At 42.5% G+C, this 26,041-nt stretch overlaps 1 protein-coding gene and 1 long non-coding RNA gene across 5 annotated transcripts in view; one reads left to right on the top strand and one right to left on the bottom strand.

Annotated features, from left to right (window-relative positions):
• The window catches only part of HIPK3 (homeodomain interacting protein kinase 3), an 83,416-nt gene extending 81,253 nt beyond the window's left edge, over window positions 1-2,163 (bottom strand). For 2 of the 4 annotated variants that reach the window (XM_086341092.1, XM_086341094.1), the window contains exon 1: window positions 1,537-2,163. The gene's annotated coding sequence lies outside the window, so the exon portion shown is untranslated. Of the gene's footprint in view, window positions 1-677; window positions 1,258-1,536 lie in introns of those variants that run through there. The other 2 variants (XM_086341093.1, XM_086341095.1) reach the window with 1 other exon arrangement.
• LOC147358392 (uncharacterized) lies at window positions 1,190-17,015 on the top strand. The gene is made up of 2 exons (XR_015142239.1): window positions 1,190-1,382; window positions 16,769-17,015. It is a non-coding gene; the product is annotated as an uncharacterized LOC147358392 (long non-coding RNA).
• Window positions 17,016-26,041: the final 9,026 nt, after the last annotated feature.

The following is a 26,041-nucleotide window of genomic DNA, read 5'->3' as shown; positions in this document are numbered from 1 at the left end:
CTCATTGTATAAAATTAGCACCGCACTTGCAAGCATAAGCAGAATTTAGACTTATCAAACATATGGTGAGGCTTGCCTAGCTTCTGAAAAATTGAGAATGCAGGATTAAAATGTTTTTAGTTGGGTAACAAAACTCACCGATCCTGCTTAAAAGTTCTCATCAAAAATTTGATTAAGAGAACCTCTTAAAATTTTATAGCGCCCAGTAATTAAAATTTAGAAATAAACAGAAACGGTTTAAATATAAATCCTTCATCTTCAGAAGTTACAGCTAACAAGCAAATACCTAAAATAGAAAATAATAATAATAATAATAATCACCAAACTACTAAACAGAGGCAAAGGCTGGTTTACCAGCTAACTTTTTTGGCCCTAGACCAGAGAGACATCAAAGTTGACAATGGAATCAACCATGAGCTTTGCCTGTAAACTGGACGATAATCTGAAAAACTTCTCTACTGCTAACAGAAGCTCCTCTTAATGAGAAGCAGAGACCGACAGGTGGAAAAATAAATTCTAACAGGGCAGCAAGAGGTTGTGAAAACACGGTTCAAGGACTGAACGTGTTGTGACTGCTCTGTAACAGGTCCAAGGTAATTTACGCACACACCCTTCAGCGCAATTCCTCAAGCAGAGATAAGACTGGGAAACAACAGGCTTCGCCGAGAGCTACATACCATGTTAAAACAGCCGTCTCCCTCCCGACAGGAAAACAGACATTCTCTCCTCCGAAGTCTTTCCGCGAGTTCTCCCAGCGCCGCGAAGGGAAGCGGGCGGCCGCCACCGTAACGAGAGACGCCGGCAACAGACCTGCCGCGCGGCCGCCACGCCTTCCTCCGGCCGCGGCGGGGGACGCGGAGCGGCGGATCACATTTCTCCTCCCCAACAATCACACGCACTCACGTCCCTCGAGTTGACACCCTCCGGACCCGCCGCCCGACGACGCTGGGGACTGGGCCACAAAGCCAGGGACGCAGCCATCGGCCGCGGAGCTCAAGTTGCGTGCGTGCGTGTGTTTGTGTTTGTTCCCCTTAATGAAAGACAAGAGGTCTCCGTAGTGACGGCCCGGGCTGCGGGGAGGGAAGAGCCCCCCCCACCGCCCCACCAGTGGGACTAAACAAAACTTCGGTTGCTGGGAAGAGCCGTTGCGCAACCCTGGCAGGGGGCGGCGGGGGCCGCCCGGCCCAGCCCCAGCGCGGCTTCCCGGAGGCTGCGCCACCGCGCGCAGGAACCACGCGCGGCCCCCCGCGTCCGGCGGCCTCGGGCCTGGGGCGCCTCGGCCTCAAGGGAGACGCCTGGATCCGCCACCCCAAGGGAGCCAGGCGGAAACGCGGAGCACGAGCGCACAGGAGATGCGGATCCGGGTGCGGAACGCGCTACGGGTGCGGACCGCTTAGGGGGCGTCGGGCCCAGGGAGGGTCTGGAGGAGGGGCCCGCTGGCCCTCCGAACGCAGGCGCGGCTGGTGGAGCCGTTCCGCCCCCCCACCGCCAACCCCCGCCGCGGGGTGGGGGCGCCCCCTTACCCTAGTCCCTTACCTTCCTAGAGGCCTGCGCTCTCCCCTCTTCGGGCGGCCGCAGCCCTGAGCATGTCCGGGGTGGGTGCGGGGCCGTGCCGGGGACAGGGAGCCAGGCGCTTCAGCAGGCGGCACCACCCAGCCCGGGCTCAGCCCCTCTCCGCGGCCGCTGCCATCTTGTCCTGGCGGCTGAGAGGAAACGGCGAAACACCCTCCCCCGACCACTGCTGCTGCTGCTGCTGCTCTGGCTGCTGAGCGCCGGGCCCTTTTCCCTCATCTTCCTTCCCGGGGATTTGGGGTGGGGACGGTTCGGCTGGGGTGAGGGGTGGTGAGAGGCCGGCCGGCCGACCTCCGATTGCCGGGGGGCCTACGGACGGCGCAGCGTGCGGGGCCCGCGGCGGTTGGGGCCCATTCCTGACGCCCCCGCCGAGACTGGAGGAGAAGGAAGACAGCCTGGAGCGGCGGCGACGGCGGGGCCCGGGGCTCGGTCTCCTCTGGTCGCCGCGCTGCCGGGAGTCGTCACCGAGGCGGCTGCCGCCGGCCGCCCCAGTCTCGGGCCCCTCCTCCGCGCCCGCCGGCCTCGGTCGCCGCCTCCGCAGCGCCACCGCCCGCCCGGCCGCTCTGCGCGCCGAGCCCCGGCCGCCCCGCTCGGCTCGGGCCGCGGCGCCTCCGCAAAGCCCCTCCCCGGGGCCCGCCCGCCCGCGGCCGCGCCCTTGTAGCTTCTAGCCCGCCAGGCGGCCGGCTAGAGTCCGATCCGGAGCTGCCCCACGCCAGCACCCCCTCTACTGTTCTGAACCTCATTCTTGGGCCCACTCCGCCAAAAATCTGTTTTTCAAAAAGGTCCTAATGCCAAAGAAAAGATGAAAATGCGGAAGCGCATTTTACAGGCCTTTCGAGATCCCGTAATCATAGTTTCCCCTGCCATCCCTTTCGGATCTGTTTCTTGGCGGGTTTTTTTGTTTTTTTTTTAAGGTCTAATAATAAGGAAGGGGAAAATGCTTGAAGTGAACAATCCCAGTCTGAATAGGTTCTTCCTGCTCCGCCATCCTAAAGCGTCAAGAGAATTGTAAAATCAGGTTAAAGAACGAGGAAAAGGCCCTCGTGGAAATTCTCCAAAAGCATCGCTACGGTCCGAACCCCCGTAAATAAGAAGTTCGCTCACCTTTGCATTGATAATTCTCCATCAAGGCAGTCAGTTCCTCTCCCAGAAACTAGTTATCTCTCTCTTGGAGACTAGGAAATCAACAGAATGGCCCTTCTAGGATGGTTCCATCCTAGAACCATAGAATTTTATAGATGAAAGAACCTTAAGAGATCCTTGGTCCAAGTAGAGCAGGGATTCAAAGAAGTTTAGGTGACCTACCCAAGATTATCCAGCCGAATCCTGGTCTGTACTCCCTCGCTCCTCCTTTTCCTTATTGAACAACTTATAGGTATCATTCAGAGTTAATCTTTTTAAATGTTCATTTCCTCTGTTTCTTTTTATCCTGAATTAGTGTTTGTGAGAACACCTTTCTCTGAAGCGTGGAAGGGCCCTCTCTTTGTTCCCTTCATAATCTTCACTAGGAGGATTGACTCTACCACACAAGGGTTTATCCCCAGATGTATGCTCTTGCAGTAACTGAGGCAGGGCAAGGGGAGTGGCAACTTGCTGCCGGTCTTAACTCCACACCTTGACTCCCTGCTGCTTTTCCAACTGGGAGAAGAGTATTTTGAAGGATGCCTTTAAAAGAGAAAAGGATAGTATGCCCTGGGCGGTAGGAAATAACATTTTGGAAAGAGTTTTCAAGTTAGGGAGGATAACCAGTTGCAAAGGTTTCCAAAATAGAAAAACAAAACACTGACCGTCTCTCAGATAGCAGCATATTAGCCATTCCTTTTTACTTAGTATTTAGTTACTTTTGATTTTTTTTAAAAAGTAGTAGTCAAAAGAACCAAAAAAGGATAAAAGCATGACTCAAAGGAGAAAGTTACAATAATAGAAAAATCTATCAGTGAAACAAGAAAAATATTCCACTAGAACTTCAAACTTTCAGAATTCTTGCAAAACATTTCTCTGGGTCACTGCTAATGGAAGGCTTCTATTCTGTCTATTACAGCATTGCTACATCTATGAAGGAAGCTGAAAAGGGGAAGGATTTTTTTTTTTTTTACCTTTCTAGCCCTGTCACTGATACTCAGTACACTGTAAGTTCAAGGAGCAGATCCTATCATTTAAAAAAGAAAAAATGATTGTTTTGTGAATGCCTATTACACTAGCTCATTTATAATAAGTCCTTAGTAAGTGTAGCTGAATAAGTAAATGAACACTTAGTTTGTATGTATTGTCTCTTAATCTCTTTACCTCCAGTCTCTCCCTCTCTTATCCATTCAGAACACCAAGAAAGAAAGTCAAGTCGCTCAGTCTGTCCGTCTCTTTGCAACCCCATGGACTGTAGCCTATCAGGCTCCTCCATCCATGGGATTTTCCAGGCAAGAGTGCTGGAGTGGATTGCCATTTCCTTCTCCAGGGGATCTTCCTGACCCAGGAATCGAACCTGGGTCTCCCGCATTGCAGGCAGACGCTTTACCGTCTGAACCACCAGGGAAGCTCTCAGAACACCAACCTCCATATAATTCAAAGCCCCTGATTTAGCCAGTTCATGAAATTTGTTTTAGAAAATGGAAAATGTCTCATAGAATTAAGTTCTTTTTAAAATGCAGACTACTAAATTGTACATGAAAAAAGTTTATGTGTAAAAAGCTTATAGCCAAAAAATAATCCTTTAGTTCAAAAATATTGCTAAAAATTTTAATTCAAAAACATCACTTGCTCCTTGGAAGATAAGCTGTGACAAACCTAGACAACGTATTAAAAAGCGGAGACATCACTTTGTCAACAAGGGTCCATGTAGTCAAAGCTATTCTTAAAGAGATGGAAATACCAGACTACCTTCCGTGCCTCCTGAGAAACCTGTATGCAGAACAAGAAACAACAGTAGAGCTGGACATGGAACAACAGACTGGTTCAAAATTGGAAAAGGAGTTAAGGCTGTATGTTGCTTTAACTTCTATGCAGAGTACATCATGTGAAATGCTGGGCTGAATGAAGCACAAGTTGGAATCAAGATTGCAAGGAGAAATAACAACCTCAGATATGCAGATAATACCACCCTTAAGGCAGAAAGCAAAGAGGAACTGAAGAGCCTCTTGAAGAAGGTGAAAGTGAGTGAAAAAAGTGGCCTAAAACTCAACACTCAAAAAACGAAGATCATGGCATCAAGTCCCATTACTTTATGGCAAATAGATGGGGAAACAATGGAAATAGTGACTAGCGTTATTTTCTTGAGCTCTAAAATCACTGTGGATGGTGACTGCAGCCATAGAATTAAAAGATGCTTGCTACTTGGAAGAAAGGCAATGACAAACCTAGACAGTGTATTTAAAAGCAGAGACGTTACTTTGCCTTCAAAGGTCCGTATGCTGCTGCTGCTGCTTCAGTCGTGTCTGACTCTGTGGGACCCCACAGACAGCAACCCACCAGGCTCCCCCGTCCCTGGGATTCTCCAGGCAAGAACACCGGAGTGGGTTGCCATTTCCCTCTCCAATATATGAAAGTGAAAAGTGAAAGTGAAGTCACTCAGTCGTGTCCGACTCTTAGCGACCCCATGGACTGCAGCCTACCAGGCTCCTCCATCCATGGGATTTTCCAGGCAAGAGTACTGGAGTGGGGTGCCATCGCCTTTCCAAGGTCCGTATAGTCAAGTGATAGTTGCTCAGTCATATAGTCAAACCTGTGGTTTTTCTGGTCGTCATGTACAGATGTGAAAGCTAGACAATAAAAAAGGCTGAGCACCAAAGAATCAATACTTTTGAACTGTGGTGTTGGAGAAGACTCTTGAGAGTCCCTTGTATAGGAAGGAGATTAAATCAGTCCATCCTAAAGGAAATCAGTCCTGAATATTCATTGGAAGGACTGACGCTGAAGCTGAAGCTCCAATACTTTGGCTACCTGACGCGAAGAGCCAACTCCTTGGAAAAGACCCTGATACTGGGAAGGATTGAGGGCATGAGGAGAAAGGGCACAACAGAGAATGAGATGGTTTGATGGCATCATTGACTCAATGGGCATGAATTTGAACAAACTCTGGGATATAGTGAAGGACAGAGAAGCCTGGCGTGCTGCAGTCCATGAGGTCACAGTCAGACACAACTGAGTGACTGAACTGTGCTGAGAATACAGTGAGAATACACTGTATCTGAGAATGCAGTGTGAAAAATGAGACACCGTGTGAGCTTACATTCTCCCTAAAAGTTGGCCATCATACTAATAATTAGTAATAATAGCAGTCAAAAAGAAAAGTACAGGACACAAAGAGGGGCCAGAACAGGAACCTAATCAAATGTAGGGAAAGGGGCAAGCCATGGGAAGTCTGGTTCATTTCTTATCCTCCAGGACTTGGTTAGTGGTACTATTGCTAAAGAATCTGCCTGCCCATGCAAGAGACCCAAGAGATGCGAGTTCAGTCCCTGGGTAGGGGAGATCTCCTGGAGTAGGAAATGGCAACCTGCCCCAGTATTCTTGCCTGGAAGATTCCATGGACAGAGGAGCCTGGCTGGCAGGCTACAGTCCATGAGGCTACAAAGAGTCAGACACAGCTGAGTTATTGAACACACAGGACTCGGCTAAATAGAATACTTACTTCCTTGGGGAATCTCCAGGCTTCTCTGACTAACCCAAATTTCCATATATCTTCCTCTGTAGCTTTTTTCTCAATTGCAATTTTATGTTTATTTTCTGATTGTTTGATTAATGTCTACCTCTTCCACCAGTATGAAAGCTCTGCAAAAGTAGGGAGGACATCTTTTTCTGGTACTCCTTTGTATGTTCAGCACCAAGGCAGTGGTGCATAGTAGAGGATCAACAGGACTAGGCATGTACGTATGGATACAGGGCCCAGTGCAAAGTGAAAAGGCGGGACCCCTTGTTCAAAATTATTAAGCATTTCAGGTTGGTGACAAAAGAGCATTAAACGAATCGTTGTTGTTCAGTCTCTCAGTTGTGTCCTACTCTTTGTGACCTCATGGACTGCAGCACACTGGTCTTCCCAGTCCTTCACTGTCTCTCGGAGTTAACTTTCTGAGCACAGGACTTTGTGCCAGTACACAGGCTGAGTTAAAGTTAAGATCTAAAGGATATAGGAATTAGCCCTAACAAAGAGAGAACACTTGAGAGCAGAAGATAAGATTCATGCAAAAGTCATAGAAAAAAAATGTGGTAGAGAGCAGAAATTTGAGAAACTGATTGTTTTTAGTCAGAGTGAGGATAAATCAGAAGCAGATAAGAGTAGAGGGAGAAGCAAGATCCAGATTAGCATCTAGGACTTCATTCTGCTGGCAAAAGAAACTGTTGAAGGATTTAACAGAGACACAGGCCTTCCCTGATAACTCAGTTGGTAAAGAATCCACCTGCAATGCAGGAAATCCCAGTTTGATTCCTGGGTTGGGAAGATCGGCTGGAGAAGGGATAGGCTACCCAATCCAGTGTTCTTGGGCTCCCATTGTGCCTCAGCTGGTAAAGAATCTGCCTGCAATGCGGGAGACCTGGGTTCCATCCCTGGGTTGGGAAGATCCCCTGGAGAAGGGAAAGGCTACCCACTCCAGTGCTCTGGCCTGGAGAATTCCATGGACTGTATAGTTCGTGGGGTCACAAAGAGTCAGACACGACTGAGTGACTTTCAGCATGATCAAAGAAGCCATTGGCTTTCCATGTCAAATCCATGTTTCAATCACTTCTTTGCTTTTTTCTGTGTTTTTCAAATTTTCCTTCCAGTCTCATTCAGATTAAAAGCTAAAAAACCTTGCAGTGGACCTAAAATGGTGTATAAAGCGCACAAGGAACTCGCCTCCCACTTTGTCTCACTCCAGCCCCAGTTTCACAGACTCCAGTCACTGTCCCTCCTCAGCTATCTGGATCACACTCTGTCCACACCTCCTTTTCAGATCGTTAGTCAAATTTACATTGTCTGTGAAGCCTCCCTCAACAATAACACCTATCTATACACATAACTCCCCCCCCCCACACCATTTTTACCCTTATTTTTATCCTTAGGTCTCAGCATCATCTAAGATACTATTTTATCGGCTTTTCTGCCTCTCCCCACCCCCCACGCCCTGAACCCCAACCCAGACAGGAAGCTTCCTGAGGGCAAGAATTTTTGTTTGTTTTGTTGGCTGCATTACTCCCAGAGCCTAGATCATTGTCTGGCATACTAAAGTAATGTAATCGATACCTGTAAAATGAACAAATGAGTTTTCTGTATAAGCAGTATGAAACACTCCATAAACTCAGACTGCCACTGTCACAGTTGTTCAAAACACCCAAATGTGAAATCCAGGACCTCTTTCTTTATCTTAGGTCTTTACCCAACACCCAGATCCCAAAATTACTCATCAAAAGGGGAACAACCTTCCCAGATGGCGCAGCAGTGGGTAAAGAATCTGCCTGCAATGCAGGAGACGCAGGAGACATGGCTTCCATCCCTGGGTGGGGAAGAGCCTCGGAAAGAGGAAATGGCAACCCACTCCCGTATTCTCGCATGGAAAATTTTATGGACAGAAGAGCTTGGTGGGCTACAGTCCAAGGGGTCACAAAGAGTCAGACACATACACAAAGGAGAACAGTCCTCCTCCCACTTACCTTGTGTTCATCACTGCCCTTTTTCCTCACTTACCTCCTATAGGTTCCAAAATGGAGAAATCCAACAGGCCTAGGGAATGAGGCTGACACTTCTCCAAAAGAAAAATCTTGGGATTTTGTCAGAGCCCGAGTCAGCAACCCACATTCCCTTCCTCAAAGAAATTGGAGATTTGTTGCTGTTATTGTTGACTTCCTCCAGACCCTAGGTTTCCAGTCCTGCCTTGGTGGGATGTGGGGGGAGGAGCACTTAGTCCACCAGAAAGTGGACTCTAAGCAGAGAGGTTCAGCAGCAGGGAGCCTCTGTCTCCTCCCTCCTGGGAGCTCCCAGCCACTTTATGCAAATAATCTACTTTCTCTCTAGATATCAGCTTTGTGCACCTGGGCCTCAGGGAGGGGTGGGTAGGATGAAAAAAATGTTCAGGAGTGTCTCAAGACTACCTACATTTGCATGACTGAAGGGCCCACTCCAGTAACTCTTTGTAGCCTAGAGATCTGTTTCCTTTCTTTAAAAAAAAAAAAAAAAAAAAAAATGGTTCTAACTATAGATTAAAATAACCTCATCTTAATCTGGAACTTCACAAATCTCATCTTAATTCAGGATCTTGGTACTACAGTCAGCGCAAAAATCTCATAAAATTCATCCTTGAAAAATACAAAAATTGCCCCTAATGTATAATGGCAAAAACTGAAAATAACGTGCCATGGATTTTAAGGATTCTTCACTCACGTAGATGCCATTTGGGTGTCAGGTGAATGGGTGTGTCCATCATCCTGGAGGAAGAAATTCAAGATTTAACAGAAGAACTGTAACAAACAGAGTGATTGCTGGACTCCATCTTAAAATGATGAAACTGGAAAAGCCTACAGTTTATAATCGTCATTAATATTCTTAAGTGCTCTAAGAGGTGAACCACATGAAACATTTACTTTATGACTACTTACAAGTAGCACATCATTAATATGTACTTATTATTGTACAGGATTATATACACAGAGAAATGTGTATCATACCTTGCAAGCATGCCTGTTCAGTTGCTCAGTTGTGTCCAACTCTTTGTTACCCCATGAACCATAACCTGCCAGGCTCCTCCGTCCATGGGATTTCCCTGGGCAAGAATACTGGAGTGGGTTGCCATTCCCTTCTCCTGGGGATCTTCCTGACCCAGGTATCAAACCCAGGTCTCCTGCATTGCAGGTGGATTCTTTACCATCTGAGCCTCCAGGGAAAGACCCTGTTTCTGTTTTCATGGACAGGGTCATTTGTGTCATATTTTAGATTCCACATGTAAGTGATATCGTATGGAGTTTGTCTTTCTCTTTCTGGCTTCACTTAGTGTGACAATCTCTAGTTGCATTCTACTTCAGGTTTGATTGAATCCATTGCATCAGCTCCTAGAGAGAAAAGGGCTGCCAGCACCCACACTGTTTACGTTTTCCATTCTCTCCAGAGCTTCTGGAGTTTAGTTCTTGGAAGTTAAATGTACTGATGATGCAATTTAACAGAGTAGCATAGCTTTTATATTAGAAAAGAGATGTTTAAACTGAGGAAATGCAAAGAAGGCAAATAAACCATTGATCTTGTTTTGATTTTGACATTTCCCTACTCAACAAGCATTTTGACCGTGTCACCACTAAAACTGCCCATATTTCTTAATTTGGCTGTTGAAGGACATTGCATTTGGATTCCATAAAACCTTTCTGTCCATTTTTCCTATATGCCCTGTGATCCCACCAAAGTGTGCTTTTCTCTTTCCCCAGTGATAACCTTTTATTTCTCCATGCTTATCAGGCTTGCCCTCTCATCATTAAAATCCCATCCTTCCTTCAAAGTTAAATGTTCATGCCTCCAAAAAGCTTTGATTGAACATACCATTCTTAAGTGACATATATGCTCCCCACAAATATTTTTCAAATCCTACCACTTGCCAGACACTGTTCTGAATGCTTTTATTTAATTACTCAAGGATAACTGTTACTGTCTTCATTTTATAGATGAGGAAATGGAATCACAGAGAGATGAAAAAGCTTGTCCAAAGTTAACACAGTAAATAATGGGAGCTGGATTTGTAATTAAGCTGTCTGTCCTTAAACATCTACCCCAATCACAGATTTTTCACTAAATGCATTCTTGAAAATGTTTTTATAAAGCATGTAGGAATAAAGGAAATTGTAATTTACTTTGGGAAAAGTTCACATTGAGAACTGTGTTCCTGACAAGTCTCAGCATCAAACCATGGCTATGACAAACATTAAACTCTTAAAAAAAGTAGAGTTTTATAATTCTCTAAAATGATACATAGAGAAGAGTCACCCAAGCTCATCATGGCCCACATTCTCCTTTCCCAGATGAGAGAACAGAGATGAGATTCAGATAGGGGAGAAGAGAGGCTCAGGTAGGTTTCATTCCTTACCCAAGACCATCCACATCCAGTCCTCTTGCCTCAGTCATCCCAACTGATTCATTAGAATGATTTTATTCCCAGAACAGGAACCCCTTGATTTATCCTTAAATTCCTTCTTTCCTCTTTTAATACCTGAACTAGTGAAACAGCTCAGTTCCTCCACACTCAATATTGACTACCTGACTCCAAAATAGAAATTACCCACCCTTCCTTTTTGAGCTCACCGTTGCCTTAGTGGAATGTGTGAGGAAGTATGCCACAAACATCCAGGAGAATCTGTGGGAATGCCGATCATGCATAGCCAGGTAACAGTTGCAATAAAAACTCTGCGTGCTAATCCATATTCCTCTGAGTTAGGAGATTTCAGGCATTTAAGGAGACAGTCTCTTGGTCAGGGTCTGTCCTCAAACCACATCACAGCCTACTCCACGTATGTGTCAGTCTGGCTCTTCTAGGGGACAAGAAATAGGGAACTGCTCTCCCAGGGCACTGGCATGGAAAATGAAGGGGGACAACTCAAGGACAGCTGTGCCTTTAACACTTTTCAGCAGTGATTCTAGGTAAGGTTGTGTATGAATTGGTACTCTCCTTTTTCCCTTGGTGCTTTTCTCCTACTTATTTGTGATGCTCCTTCTATTACATTCGCCTACACACCTGGACTTCCCATTCCTCCCTTCAAAGATAGTCCCTACAAACTGCAGATTATGCTCTGGCTGCCAAGCAGCCAGAGAGCTCTACCATCAAAATTACTTCTTCTTTCTTTCTTTTTCTTTGTTAATTTTTAAAAATTTTATACGAGTGTAGTTGATTTACAATGTTGCATTAGTTTCCGGTGTACAGCAAAGTGAATCAGTTATATACATATATCCACTCTTAGATTCTTTTCCCATTTGTGTCATTGCAGAGTATTGAGTAGGGTTCCTTATGCTATACAACAGGTTCTTGTTAATTATCTGTGTTATATATAGTAATGTGTATATGTTCTTGCCTGGAGAATCCCAGGGATGGGAGAGCCTGGTGGGCTGCCGTCTATGGGGTTGCACAGAGTCGGACACGACTGAAGTGACTTAGCAGCAGCTGTTTTTCTGGAGAAGGTGATGGCACCCCACTCCTGGAAAATCCATGGATGGAGGAACCTGGTAGGCTGCAGTCTATGGGGTCGCTAAGAGTCGGACACGACTGAGCGACTTCACTTTCACTTTTCAATTTCATGCATTGAAGAAGGAAATGGCAACCCACTCCAGTGTTCTTGCCTGGAGAATCCCAGGGATGGAGGAACCTGGTAGGCTGCCATCTATGGGGTCGCACAGAGTCGGACACGACTGACTCAACTTAGCAGCAGCAGCAGCAGTGTGTACATATCACTCCCAATCTCCCAATTTATCCATACCCTTCCTTATCCCCTGGTAACCATAAATTTGTTTTCTACATCCATGACTCTATTTCTGTTTTGTAAATAAGTTCGTTTGTACTCCCTTTTAAAAAAATTTTGAATATAAGCGACACCATAGATATTTGTCTTTGTCTGACTTACTTTCGCTCAGCAGGATAACGTGTTGGTCCCTCCATATTGCTGCAAATGGCATTTTTCATTCTTTTTAATAGCTGAGTGATATTCCATTGCATATATGTGCCACATCATTATCCATTCCCCTGCTGATGGACATTTAGGTTGCTTCCATGTCCTGCATATTGTAAACAGTGCAGCAATGAACATTGGAGTGCGTGTATCTTTTTGAATTATGGTTTTCTCTGGTTATTTGCCCAGGGGTTTCAGGGTCACTCCTTGCTTTGATGAAAATATCCATTCCCCCAAGTAAATTCAAGTTTAATCTTAAGGAAAGGAAAGCATTCTATTTAAAGCATCCTTTAAAATGTTATGTTTCAAAGTAGTTAAAGCAGCCAATAGCCTAAACAAAGCCTTTTGCTGGAATTAAAAAAGGCACTTCTCATGATGTTTTGCTTCCGTCTGTCAGAAAATTGTCCTATCATAAGGATTTTGTTAAGGCAGCACACTTTTCTGCCATATGTCTGAAAGACTTCTTAATAAACATACACACCTGAGATGTTTGCAGTATGTCTCATGCCCTCCACCCTTCCCACCCCAGCAGCCCTGCTGATACAGCCTCCCTTTCTTGTCCTCTGTCCCTCATAGGAAGCGGTAAAAGGAGACTAGACAAGAAGTAATCAGGAGACTAAGTTGCCTGTGTGACTCTGGGGGCGTTTCATACCTTTCCAGGTCTTTACCGTCATCTTTAAATTTGATATAATATTCATCTTGCAAGCAAGTTTAGGATTAAATGAGATAGATTGTGCAAACTCAATATATGGTGGGCTCAATGTGAAGATTAGGTGACCACCTTAGATGAAGGTAATCAAAATGTGCAAACTTCCATTTATAAGATAAATACATACTAGGGAAGTGATGTACAACATGATAAATATAATAACACTGCTCTATATTATATATGAAAGCTGTTGAGAGAGTAAATCCTAAGAGTTCTCATCACAAGGAAAAAGTTTTTTTCTTTTTATTTTGTATCTATATGAGATGGTAGATATTCACCAGATTTTCTGTGATAACCACTTTATGATGTATGTAAGTCAAATCATTATGGTCCACACCATAAACATACATAGTGCTGTTAAATATACACAGTGCTGTTAAATGTACACACTGCTATGTGTCAATTATATAGCAACAAAGCTAGGAGAAAAAATTTTGAAAAGGTGAATCTAAATGTTTAAGAATGTCTAATTAGTAAAATTTCAGGCTACTTGGAGAAGATATTCAGGGTTACATTTCTGGGTCTATTTGCGTTTTGAGATCAGCCACAGAAGTCAGGGAGAAATGGGGAAGGATTTAGCTACAAAAGGCAATGTTTACCTTTCTCCAGACCCCCTTTCTCTGCCTCCCTCCCCTTCTTTGCTACTTCAAGGACCAACCAGTTTTCTCAAGCTTAAACCTCTCTTCCTCCTTTTATTATCCGGTGTTATGTCTGAACCATCCTTTTTAAGTTTTGTTCCACTTTGAAAAGGGCAGTTTTCCCTGAGAGAGGAGAACTGCCTTGCCCTAAATGCAAAATTCTGAAGTCTATCCTAGGGATAAGCCCCAAGCATAAAGTTTAGAATCCTATATGGATTCCTGTCAGTTAATAATCAAATACCAACTGAAATTTCTGTTCAAATTAAGTTCACACTTCCCTTATTCCCAAATGATCCCCAAAATGTCTGCTTTGCCTTCAGTAATTATATAGTTATTTATGCCTCTTGCTCATTACCCAAATGTCTAAATCACTATGTAGCATGATGATAGTGTATGCTATTAAATATGTGTGAGATTAATGCTGTGGTGCAGCTTGCTTTTTTCTCTAAACAGGAAACTCTGTTCAAGTATTTTCAGGCTTTATAGGTTTTTTATGTGGCCTAGGCCCACATCCTTGAAATAACGAAGGAAACATTAGTCATAAAATTGCTGATGGGATTAATGCAGTAACATTTTTTTTTCTTTTTTATGAGAGAAAAAAACATTTGCAGAAAGAAAAAAATGAAAAAAAAAGAGGGAAAATTATTAAAAGGCTTATGAGATTTTGAAAGAAGCAATCAAATGTGAAGCAAAAAATTAAAATGATATATTTTCTCATGTAGAGTTCAATCAGTTCATGTTGCAGTAAAATTAAATGAAATGTGCAACAAAATCTAAACAAATGTTCATTTTTAATCAGTATACTGAGAATTACTATGTAATGTTCATACCTGATCTACAGACTATAGAACTTCATTTATTCTTGGCATGATAAGGAATGAGTGAAAGTCACTCAGTCGTGTCCAACTCTTTGCAACACCATGGACTATACACTCCATGGAATTCTCCAGGCCAAAATACTGGAGTGGGTAGCCTTTTTCCTTCTCCAGGGGATCTTCCCAACTCGGGGATCAAACTCAGGTCTCCTGCATTGCAGGAGGATTCTTTACCAGCTAAGCCACCAGGGAAGCTCAAGAACACTGGAGTGGGTAGCCGATCCCTTCTCCAGCTGATCTTCCCAACCAAGGAATGGAACCGAGGTCTCCTGCACTGCAGGCAGATTCTATACCAGCTGAGCTAGCAGGGAAGCAGAATATTTCAAAACCATGTAAAGGAAAATCTACTTTGTTTATATATAGTTTATTTTATTTAAAATGTAAATGAACTAAAATAATGCTATATTAATATAGTTCTTATATAATTGATATGTTAGGAATCGTATCACACACAAATCTAGATTCAGTAAAAAAAAATCAGTTGCTTGATAATTATATACTAAGCTCTGAGTCTTAAGATATACTTATTTAAATATCTGAAAAACTAAAAAAAAAAAACTTTTATACAAACTGCAAAAGGATAAATACACTCATGACTCCCCTTTATTTATAAATTTATTATTTCTTGCCCTAAAAATATATGAAAGAAAAATTTTAAATAAATTCCACAGTAATTAAATAAATTCCACATCATAACAATATACTTCTGTTATTGAAAAGATGGACTACTCTAATACCATTGGAAGAAACTTAGAATCTATGGTACATATTTTTGAGTGTATTATTTTGTATGTCTGTGGTATTATCTTCAAGCAATTTAGGGATTCCTATGATACATTGAGCTCAGAGTTTTTAAGAGTTGAAATCACAAATTAGAGAACATAGAGGCATTTAAAGTCTTCACAGTCAGAGCTGGTATAACTATAGCACAAGCTTTGCTATATAGAAAGCGAAGAAGAACTAAAGAGCCTCTTGATGAAAGTGAAAGAGGAGAGTGGAAAAGTTGGCTTAAAACTCAACATTCAGAAAACTAAGATCATGGCCTCTGGTCCCATCACTTCATGGCAAATAGATGGGGAAACAGTGGAAACAGTGACAGACTTTATTTTTTGGGGCTCCAAAATGACTGCAGATGGTGACTGCAGCCATGAAATTAAAAGACACTTGCTCCTTGGAAGAAAAGTTATGACCAACCTAGACAGCATATGAAAAAGCAGAGACATTACTTTGCCTACAAAGGTCCGTCTAGTCAAAGCTATGGTTTTTCCAGTAGTCGCGTGTGGGTGTGAGAATTGAACTATAAAGAAAGCTGAGTGCTGAAGAATTGATACTTTTGAACTGTGTTGTTGGAGATGACTCTTGAGAGTTGCTTGGACAGCAAGGAGATCCAACCAGCCCATCTTAAAGGAAATCAGTCCTGAATATTCATTGGAAGGACTGATGCTGAAGCTGAAACTCCAATACTTTAGCCACCTGATGCGAAGAACTGACTCATTTGAAAAGACCCTAACGCTGAGAAAGATTGAAGGCGGGAGGAGAAGGGGACAACAGAGGATGAGATGGTTGGATGGCATCACCGACTCGATGGACATGAGTTTGAGCAAGTTCTGGGAGTTGGTGATGGACAGGGAGGCCTGGCGTGCTGCAGTCTATGGGGTCACAAAGAGTCAGACACAACTGAGCGACTGAACTGAACTGAACTGAACGCATCAGATCATCTTTCACGTATATTACGTTCCTTATATCTGTGTGCCTCAGTTTCCTCATCTATAAAATGGAGACAACAGAATGATACACAGCTCCTAAGAGTGTTCTGAGGAGTAAATGCATTAATAGCTGTAAAGTACTTAGAAAAGTTCCTGGCACATAAAAAGAATTCATAAATGTTAGCTGCCATCATTGTTACAGTCTCAATGCTTCTTCTGAGCTCGCCCCCTTAATGTCCATTCTCCACACAGCAGCCAGCATGATTGTTTAAAAATATAATCCCTGTGGCTTAAAACACCAGGGGCTTCCCTGGTGGCTCAGTGGTAAAGAATGCCTGCCGGTGAAGGAGACACAAGAGATGTGGTTTCAATCCCTGGTCCGGGAAGATCCCACATACCATGGAACACCAAGCCCCTGTGCCACAGCTGTTGAGCCTGTGCTCTAGAGCCTGGCTTCCCTGTGGCTCAGACAATAAAGAATCTGCTTGCAATGTGGCAGATCCAGGTTCGATCCCTGGGTCAGGAAGATCCCCTGTACAAGGAAATGGCAACCCACTCCAGTATTCTTGCCTGGAGAATCCCATGGACAGACTAGCCTGGCGGGCTACAGTCCATGGGGACGCAAAGAGTCGGACATGACTGACACTTTCACTTTCACTTTTCTAGAGCCTGGGAGCCACAACTCCTGAGCCCCTGTGCCACAACTACTGAAGCCTATGAGCCCTAGAGCCTGTACTCTGCAGCAAGAGAAGCCACTGCAATGAGAAGCCTACACACCACAACCAGAGTACAGCCCCAGTTAGCCACAACTAAAGAAAAGCCCACACAGCAATGAAGACCCAGCACAGCCAAAAATAAATAAAAAAATAAAAATTTGTAAAAGAAACGGAATAAAAACATAACCCAAATTATATATCCCTACATTCAATGAATATTAATTGATCCATGCATTACTTTAAAAAATATGTCCATAAGTTATTTGATACTCCTCTCTTTTATAAGTGAATTCTAGTTCCCCTCCTTTTCAATGTAGGTTGGACCTGGTGACTTGTTTTTTTAAACAAGTCCATAAAGAAAGCTGAGCACCAAAGAACTGATGCTTCTGAACTGTGGTTTTGGAGAAGACACTTGAGAGTCCCTTGGACTGCAAGATCTAACCAGTCAATCCTAAAGGAAATCAGTCCTGAATATTCATTGGAAGGACTGATGCTAAAGCTGAAACTCTAATACTTTGGCCACTTGATGCAAAGAAATGACTCATTTGAAAAGACCCTGATGCTGGGAAAGATTGAAGGCAGGAGGAGAAGGGGATGACAGAGGATGAGATGGTTGGATGGCATCACCGATTCAATGGACATGAGTTTGAGCAAGCTCTGGGAGTTGGTGATGGACAGGGAAGCCTGGCGTGCTGCAGTCCATGGGGTCGCAAAGAATCGGATGCGACTGAGTGACTGAACTGAGCTGAACTTTTTTGAAAAATAGGATTAAGCAGAAACAATGGTGTGCAACTTCAGACACTAGGTCACAAAAGGATATAGGGGCTTTCCCTGCTATCTTGAGAGCAATTTTAGAGGAACCAAGGAACTAAAGCCTATGGTCAAAAACCACGTGAAAGACTTTGGAAGCCAGTCTTTCCAGCCTCAGTCCAACCTTCAGATAACTTTAGCCCCTACAAGACCCTGAGCACAACCACCCTTCAGGAAGTTTAGCCCTTCCTGAATTCCTGATCCACAGAAACTGTGAGATAATAAATGCTTGCTCTTTTAAGCCACTGAAATTTAGGGTAATATGTTCCCCAGCAATAGATAACTAAATAGTAAAATTACCTATTATGTTCTAGACAATTTTCTAGGCACTGGGTATGAAGTAATGATGTACAGAACAAACTCTGTGTCCTCATGTGGTACTTACTTTCTAGTGAGGCTGACAGAATGTGAGCAAGAAATAAATAAAGTCAGGTAGCAATAAATGCTCTGAAGAAAAATAAGAAGAAAGATGTAAGCAGCCTGAGGATTGGAGAGGAGACATGTTGATAGGGTTGGGAATGAAGCTCTCTTAGATAGAATATCCAAAGAGATGGCTTTAAACAGAAACCTAAATAATGTGAAGGAGGGAGTCACATCATAATGTAGAGGAATAGTAGCTTTTGTTTCTTTCTTCTAAAGACCCAAAGGCAGGAAAGAGTTGGCATATTTCAGGAAGAGCCAGGCCAATGTGACCAGAGAGAAGGGACCAGGCACAGAGTGGCATGAGGAAGATCTGTGGGTAGTCAGGCAGACCATGGAGCTTCCTTGCCTAAACGCTTTGTAAGCCAACTATTAAAATGAGAATAACACACATGCTTTTGTCCAAGGGCTACAGACCTACCTCTCTGATCTCATCCCCTCCCATATACCCCTCAGTCACTGCAGTTCTGGTTAGACTGGCTTTCAGCTAGCAGCTATTATTACCCTCTAAAAATATCAAGTTCATTTGCTTACATAATTGTTGATTTTGTCTCCTCCTATTGGAGTATAGGGCTTCCCAGGTGGCTCAGTGGTAAAGAATTTGCCTGCCAAGCTGGAGACACAGGTTCAATCCCTGGATCAGGAAGATTCGCTGGAGAAGGAAATGGCAATCCACTCCAGTATTCTTGCCTGGGAAATTCCACAGACAGAGGAGCCAGGCAGCCTGCAGTCCATGGGATCGCAAGAATCGGACACCACTTAATGACTAAACAGCAAAAACAACATTGGAGTATAACCTCCACCAGAACAGTAAACCTTGTCAAATGAATGAAAGGAATAAATTCCTTTAAGAACACACAACAACATTACAGCCTAACATACTCTACTACAAGAGCTATAACCTCTGTGTACTTGTGTGCTAAGTTGCTTCAGTTGTGTCCAACTCTGTGTGACTCTGTGGACTGTATCCCGCCAGGATCCTCTGTCCATGGGATTCTCCAGGCAAGAATACTGGAGTGAGTTGCCATGCCCTCCTCCAGGGGATTTTCCTGACCCAGGGATCAAACCCAACCTCTTATGTCTAATTTGCATTGGCAGGCGGGTTCTTTACCACTAGCGCCACCTGGATAACCTCCACGTAGAACAAATCAACTCCCACAGGAGGGTGGGCAAGCTGTGAGCCATAGATAATTGGAACTCTGACAATCTGAGTAGACATTCATAGGCTTATGGGATTCCAAAAGTTATATACTTGACTTTGTGCTCAGTCACTTAGTTGTATCTGATTCTTTGCAACCCTATGAACTGTAACCCACCAGGCTCTCTGTCCATGGGACTTTTCAGGCAAGAATACTGGAGTGGGTTGCCATTTCCTTCTCCAGAGGTATTTGACTTTAAGTAGATATATTTCTCCCCTCTTAGTCCAAAATAAAGATAGTAATGCACACATCTATTGAATTATGATGGCAGAATTCTTTTTCTTAAAAGGATATGTAATTTATTACCATTTAAAGTATCAGCATAATGTATTAAAAGTCATTAAAAGTTTCAAACAGGGCAAAATTCAAATCATGTCATTTGCTTCCTATGTGACCTTGGGAAAACTACCTAATCTCTTTAAGCCTCAATTTTTTCCTCTATAACTAAGGAGGTGGTAATACCTACCTCATAGAATTATAAGAATTCAGTTAAATGCCAATAAGTAAGGAAGTGCTTTAAAAAATTAAAAAAAAAAAAAACCTACAGTTATGAGGGGTATGTCAAATGCCACAGGAAGCAACCAAAGGAGCTCTCAGTGAATACATCTGGGACATTTTAATCAACAAAACAAATGAAATAGTGTTGAACCATAACTCAGAGTATCAGATAAGTGAGTCTATGATGATACAAGCAAATGACTGGATAAGTAGACAAATAGGAGAAAAGAGACAAATCTCCCATGCAGAAGAATTTCAAAACATGTATGTAGATATCCCATTGTCAAGACGATGGACTGTAACGCCCCACTCTTCCCTACCCTCCCACCTTTCAATACTGACTTTAAAGGAAGTCATTATGTGCAGCCCTCCTGTAAGGAGTGGGGAGTTACAGTCCATTTTCTTGGGGCTGGGGGCGTAGGTACTGGGGAGGGTGTCGAGGAGCACGGTTTTCCATCCCTGGTCTGGGAACTGGATCCCACATGCGGCAACTAAAGATCTTGTATGCCACCAACTAAGACCCAGAGCAGCTAAATAAATTAATTATTTTTTTAAAAAAAAGAATAGAATATTTTAAAATAAAATAGTAAAATGTACCACAGTACATCTTAATGTACTGTGATATTCTGGGTGGAATCTTGGAACAGAAAAAACATTAGGTAAAAGCTAAAGGAATCTGAACAGGCCATGAACCTTAGTTAATAATAATATATTAATACTGAGTCATTAATTCTAGCAAATGTACTATACTAGAGTAAAATATTAATAATAAGGGAAACTGGATGTGAAATATATATGAGAACTTTTTGTAATATATTTTTGATTTTCTGTTAAATCTGAAGCTGTTCTAAAAAACAAAGTATTTTTAAAAATTCAATTAGAAAAGTATGTAGGAAATGTATATAAAGTCTTCAGCACAATACCAAATATTCATTGAAATACTGTAGTTTATCTAATCTTAGCCATTGTTGATAGTAAAAAACAATCATTATTATTTTATAGGGTAGCAAGAAAGAAAAATTGCTGTCAATTAAATTATGACACAATGCCTTAAGAATGGTCCTGTGAGAAGTATGAATTGGGCATGCCATTTCCCCATTGCTTTGAAGTATATTTTATCAATTTTGAGTAGTTTGGCATGTTTTCCAGCTCTCACTTGCATTGCTTGGCTGCTTCTAGGCAATCCTCTTGCATACATCTTCATAATAAAGTGAAACATATCTTCATTATTTATCAGTACTTTTTTTCCATCTCATACAGGATTTGAAATCATTCCTTTGAAAAAAAGAAAATGAAATTACAATTATTTCCTGAATGACAAATATTCACTAAATATAAAATTTGTGCCCTGTTGCTCTGTGTCTTTCTGTATAAACAATAAATTTTTTAATGAAAAATATTAGTGCCATCTTTTCCCATTTTAAGCAGCAATTAAACTCAGCATCTATAGCACCAGCAATGCATGTAACTGCATTAGAGTGATGACAGTTTGAACAATTATAACTAAACTCACAAAAACAACTAGGCAGAAACAACCAGGACACAATTGCTGCCCATGTGCTGTGAGTAGCGCCATGGATTTGTAAAATATAAGCCCCATCCTGATTTCAGAAATTCTAAAATGTGGAAAAGAAAAATGTGTCTTAGAAAGCTTGGATGAATAACTCTGCTACAGCCATACAATGGAAACTGCAGCATTATAAAAATAATAATAATAAGATAGATCTACTTTTATTTACAGAGAAAGATGTCTAAGATACATTGCTTTAAAATGTTGTTACATTTGGTTTATTTCTGTAAAGTGAAAAATAACACATTAACATTTATATGTACTCAAATATATATGTTTTATTGTTGTTCAGTTGTTAAGTCCTTTCCAACTCTTTTTGACCCCATGGACTGCAGCACAACAGGCTCCTCTGTCCTCCTCTATTTCCTGGATTTTGCTAGATTCATGTCTATTGAGTCAGTGATGCCTTCTAACCATCTATTCCTCTGACATCCCCGTCTCCTTTTGCCTTCAATCTTTCCCAGCATCAGGGTCTTTTACAAGAAGTTGACTCTTCACATAAGGTGGCTAAGGTACTGGAGCTTCAGCTTCAGTATCAGTCTTTCCAATGAATATTCAGAGTTGATTTCCTTTAGGATTGACTGGTTTGATCTCTTTAATGACCAAGGGACTCTCAAGAGCCTTCTCCAGCATCCCAATTCAAAAACATCAAATCTTTGGCCCTCAGCCTTCTTTATAGAACAACTTTCATATCTGTACATATCTACTGGAAAAACCATAGTTTGACTATACGGACCTTTGTTAGCAAGTGATGTTTCTGTTTTTTAAATATGCTGTGTAGGCTTGTCATAGCTTTCCCTCCAAGGAGTAAGTGTTTTTAATTTTATGGCTGCAGTCACCATATTGCAGCCAAGGAAAATAAATCTGTCACTGCTTCTACTTTTTCTCCTCATATTTGCCATGATGTGATGGGACCCAAGCCATGATCTTAGTTTTTTAAATGTTGAGTTTTAAGCCAGCTTTTTCATTCTCCTCTTTGACCCTCATCAAGAGGCTTTTTGGTTCCTCTTCACTTTTGGCCACAAGAGTGGTATCATCTGCATACCTGAGGTTGTTGATACTTCTCGTGGCAATCTTGATTCCTGCATGTGACTCATTCAGCCCAGCACTTCGCATGATGTACTCTGCATAGAAATTAGATAAACAGGGTGACAATATATAGCCTTGTCATCAGTTCAGTTCAGTTGCTCATTCGTGTCCAGCTGTTTGCGACCCCATGGACTGCAGCACACCAGGCCTCCCTGTCCATCACCAACTCCCAGAACTTACTAAAACTCATATCCATTGAGTCAGTGATGCCATCCAACCATCTCATCCTCTGTCGTCCCCTTCTCCTCCTGCCTTCAATCTTCCTCAGCATCAGAGTCTTTTCAAATGAGTCCGTTCTTCACATCAGGTGGCTAAAGTATTGGGAGTTTCAGCTTCAGCATCAGTCCTTCCAATGAATATTCAGAACTGATTTCCTTTAGGATTGACTAGTTTGATCTCTTTGCATTCCAAGGGACTCTCAAGAGTCTTCTCCAACATCACAGTTAAAAAGTATCAATTCTTCAGCACTCAGCTTTCTTTATAGTCTAATTCTCACACCCACACATGACTACTGGAAAAACCATAGCTTTGACTAGACAGACCTTTGTTGGCAAAGTAATGTCTCTGCTTTTTCATATGCTGTCTAGGTTGGTCATAACTTTTCTTTCAAGGAGCAAGCGTCTTTTAATTTCCTGGCTGCAGTCACCATCTGCAGTGATTTTGGAGCCCCAAAAATAAAGTCTGTCACTGTTTCCACTGTTTCCCCATCTATTTGCCATGAAGTGATGGAACCAGAGGCCATGATCTTAGTTTTCTGAATGTTGAGCTTTAAGCCAACTTTTCCACTCTCCTCTTTCACTTTCATCAAGAGGCTCTTTAGTTCTTCTTTGCTTTCTGCCATAGTGTGGTGTCATCTGCATATCTGAGGTTATTGATATTTCTCCTGGCAATCTTCATTCCAGCTTGTGCTTCATCCAGCCCAGCATTTCTCATGATGTCCTATGCATATAAGTTAAATAAGCAGGGTGACAATATACAGCCTTGACATACTCCTTTCCCAATTTGGAACCAGTCTGTTGTTCCATGTCCAGTTCTAACTGTTGCTTCCTAACCTTCATACAGATTTCTCAAGAGGCAGGTGCGTTGGTCTGGTATTCCCATCTCTTTCAGAATTTTCCAGTTTGTTGTGATCCACACAAAGGCTTTGGCATAGTCAATAAAGCAGAAGTAGATGTTTTTCACTTTTTCGATGATCCAGCGGATGTTGGCAATTTGATTTTTGGTTCCTCTGCCTTTTCTAAATCCAGCTTGAACATCTGAAAGTTCATGGTTCACATACTGTTGAAGCCTGGCTTGGAGAATTTTGAGCATTACGTTGATAGCATGTGAGATGAGTGTAATTGTGTGATAGTTTGAACATTCTTTGGCATTGCCTTTCTTTGGGATTGGAATGAAAACTTACCTTTTCCAGTTCTGTGGCCACTGCTACGTTTTCCAAATTTGCTGGCATATTGAGTGCAGCACTTTCACAGCATCATCTTTCAGGATTTGAAATAGCTCAACTGGAATTCCATCACCTCCACTAGCCTTGTTCGTAGTGATACTTCCTAAGGCCCACTTGACTTTGGATTGCAGGATGTCTGACTCTAGGTGAGTGATCATACCATCATGATTATCTGGGTTGTAAAGATCTTTTTTGTACAGTTCTTCTGTGTATTCTTACCACCTCTTCTTAATATCTTGTGCTTCTGTTAGGTCCACACCATTTCTGTCCTTTATTATACTCATCCTTGAATGAAATGTTCCCTTGGTATCTCTAATTTTCTTGAAGAGATCTCTAGTCTTTCCAATTCTATTGTTTTCCTCTATTTCTTTGCACTGATCACTAAGGAATGCTTTCTTATCTCTCCTTGCTATTCTTTGGAACTCTGCATTCCAATGGCTATATCTTTTCTTTTCTCCTTTGTTTTTTGCTTCTCTTCTTTTCCCAGCTATTTGTAAGGCCTCCTCAGACAGCCATTTTGCTTTTTTGCATTTCTTTGCATTTCTTGGGGATGATTTTGATCCCTGCCTCCTATACAATGTCATGAACCTCTGTCCATAGTTCTTTAGGCTCTCTATCAGATCTAATCCCTTGAATATATTTCTCACTTCCACTGTATAATCGTAAGGGATTTGATTTAGGTCATACCTGAACGGTCTAGTGGTTTTCCCTAATGTGAGTGTGAGTGTGAAATCACTCAGTCATGTCTGACTCTTTGTGACCCCATGGACTGTAGCCCACGGGCTCCTCTGTCCATGGAATTTTTTAGGCAAGAGTACTGGAGTGGGTTCCCATTTCCTTCTCCAGGGAATCTTCCTGACCCAGGGATTGAACCTGGGTCTCCCACATTGCAGGCAGATGCTTTACCATCTGAGCCACCATGCAAGCTAGTGGTTTTCCCTCTTTCTTCAACTTAAGTCTGAATTTGGCAATAAGGAGTTCATGATCTGAGCCAAAGTCAGCTCCCGGTCTTGCTTTGCTGACTGTATAGAGCTTCTCCATCTTTGGCTGAAAAGAATATAATCAATCTGATCTTGATATTGACCATCTGGTGATGTCATTGTGTAGAGTCTTCTCTTGTGTTGTTGGAAGAGGGTGTTTGCTATGACCAGTGCGTTCTCTTGGCAAAACTCTATTAGCCTTTGCCCTGCTTCATTCTGTACTCCAAAGCCAAGTTTGCCTGTTACTCCAGGTGTTTCTTGTTTCGGCCTTGTCATACTCATTTCCCAATTTTGAACCAGCCTGGTGTTCTATGTTTGGTTCTAACTTTTACTTCTCGACCCACATACAGGTTTCTCTGGAGACAGGGAAGGTGGTCTGGTACTCCCATATCTTTAAGAATTTTCCATAGTTTGTTGTGATCCACACAGTCAAAAACTTTACCATAGTCAATGAAGCAGAAGTAGATGTTTTCCTGGAACTCCCTTGCTTTCTCCATGATCCAATGAACATTGACAATTTGATCTCTGGTTCCTCTGCCTTTCCTGAATCCAGCTTGTACATCTGGAAGTTAGTTCATGTATTGCTGAAGCCTAGCTTGAAGGATTTTGAGTATAATTTTGCTAGCTTGTGAAATAAGTGCATTTGTATGGTAGTTTTGAACATTCTTTGACACTGCCCTTCTTTAGGATTAGAATGAAAACTGACCTTTTCCAGCCCTGTGGCCACTACTGGGTTTTCCAAATTTGCTGGCATATTGAGTGCAGCACGTTCACAGCATCAACTTTTAGGATTTGAAATAGCTCAGCTGGAATTCTATCACCTTCACTAGTTTTGCTAGTAGTAATGCTTCCTAAGGCCCACTTGACTTCACATTCCAGGATGTCTGGCTCTAGATAAGTGACCACACTATTGTGGTTATCCAGGTCATTAAGACCTTTTTTTACATAGTTCTTCTGTGTATCCTTGCCACCTCTTCTTAATCTCTTCTACTTCAGTTAGGTTCTTACTGTTTCTGTCCTTTATTGTGCACATCTTTGCATGGAATATTCCCTTGATATCTCCAATTTTCTTGAAGACATCTTTAGTCTTTCCCATTCTATTGTTTTCCTCTCTTGCTTTGCATTGTTCATTTAAGAACCCCTTCTTATCTCTCCTTGCTATTTTTTGGAACTCTGAATTCAGATGGGTATATCTTTCCCTTTCTCCCTTGCC

The sequence above is a fragment of the Bos grunniens genome, chromosome 15 (genome assembly GCF_055505025.1).
Source record: "Bos grunniens cultivar Pamir isolate PY7600 chromosome 15, Bosgru_T2T1.0, whole genome shotgun sequence".
Taxonomy (NCBI): domain Eukaryota; kingdom Metazoa; phylum Chordata; class Mammalia; order Artiodactyla; family Bovidae; genus Bos; species Bos grunniens.
The sequence above is the reverse complement of the archived record's forward strand: the minus strand, read 5'-3'. Positions and strand labels throughout refer to the sequence as shown.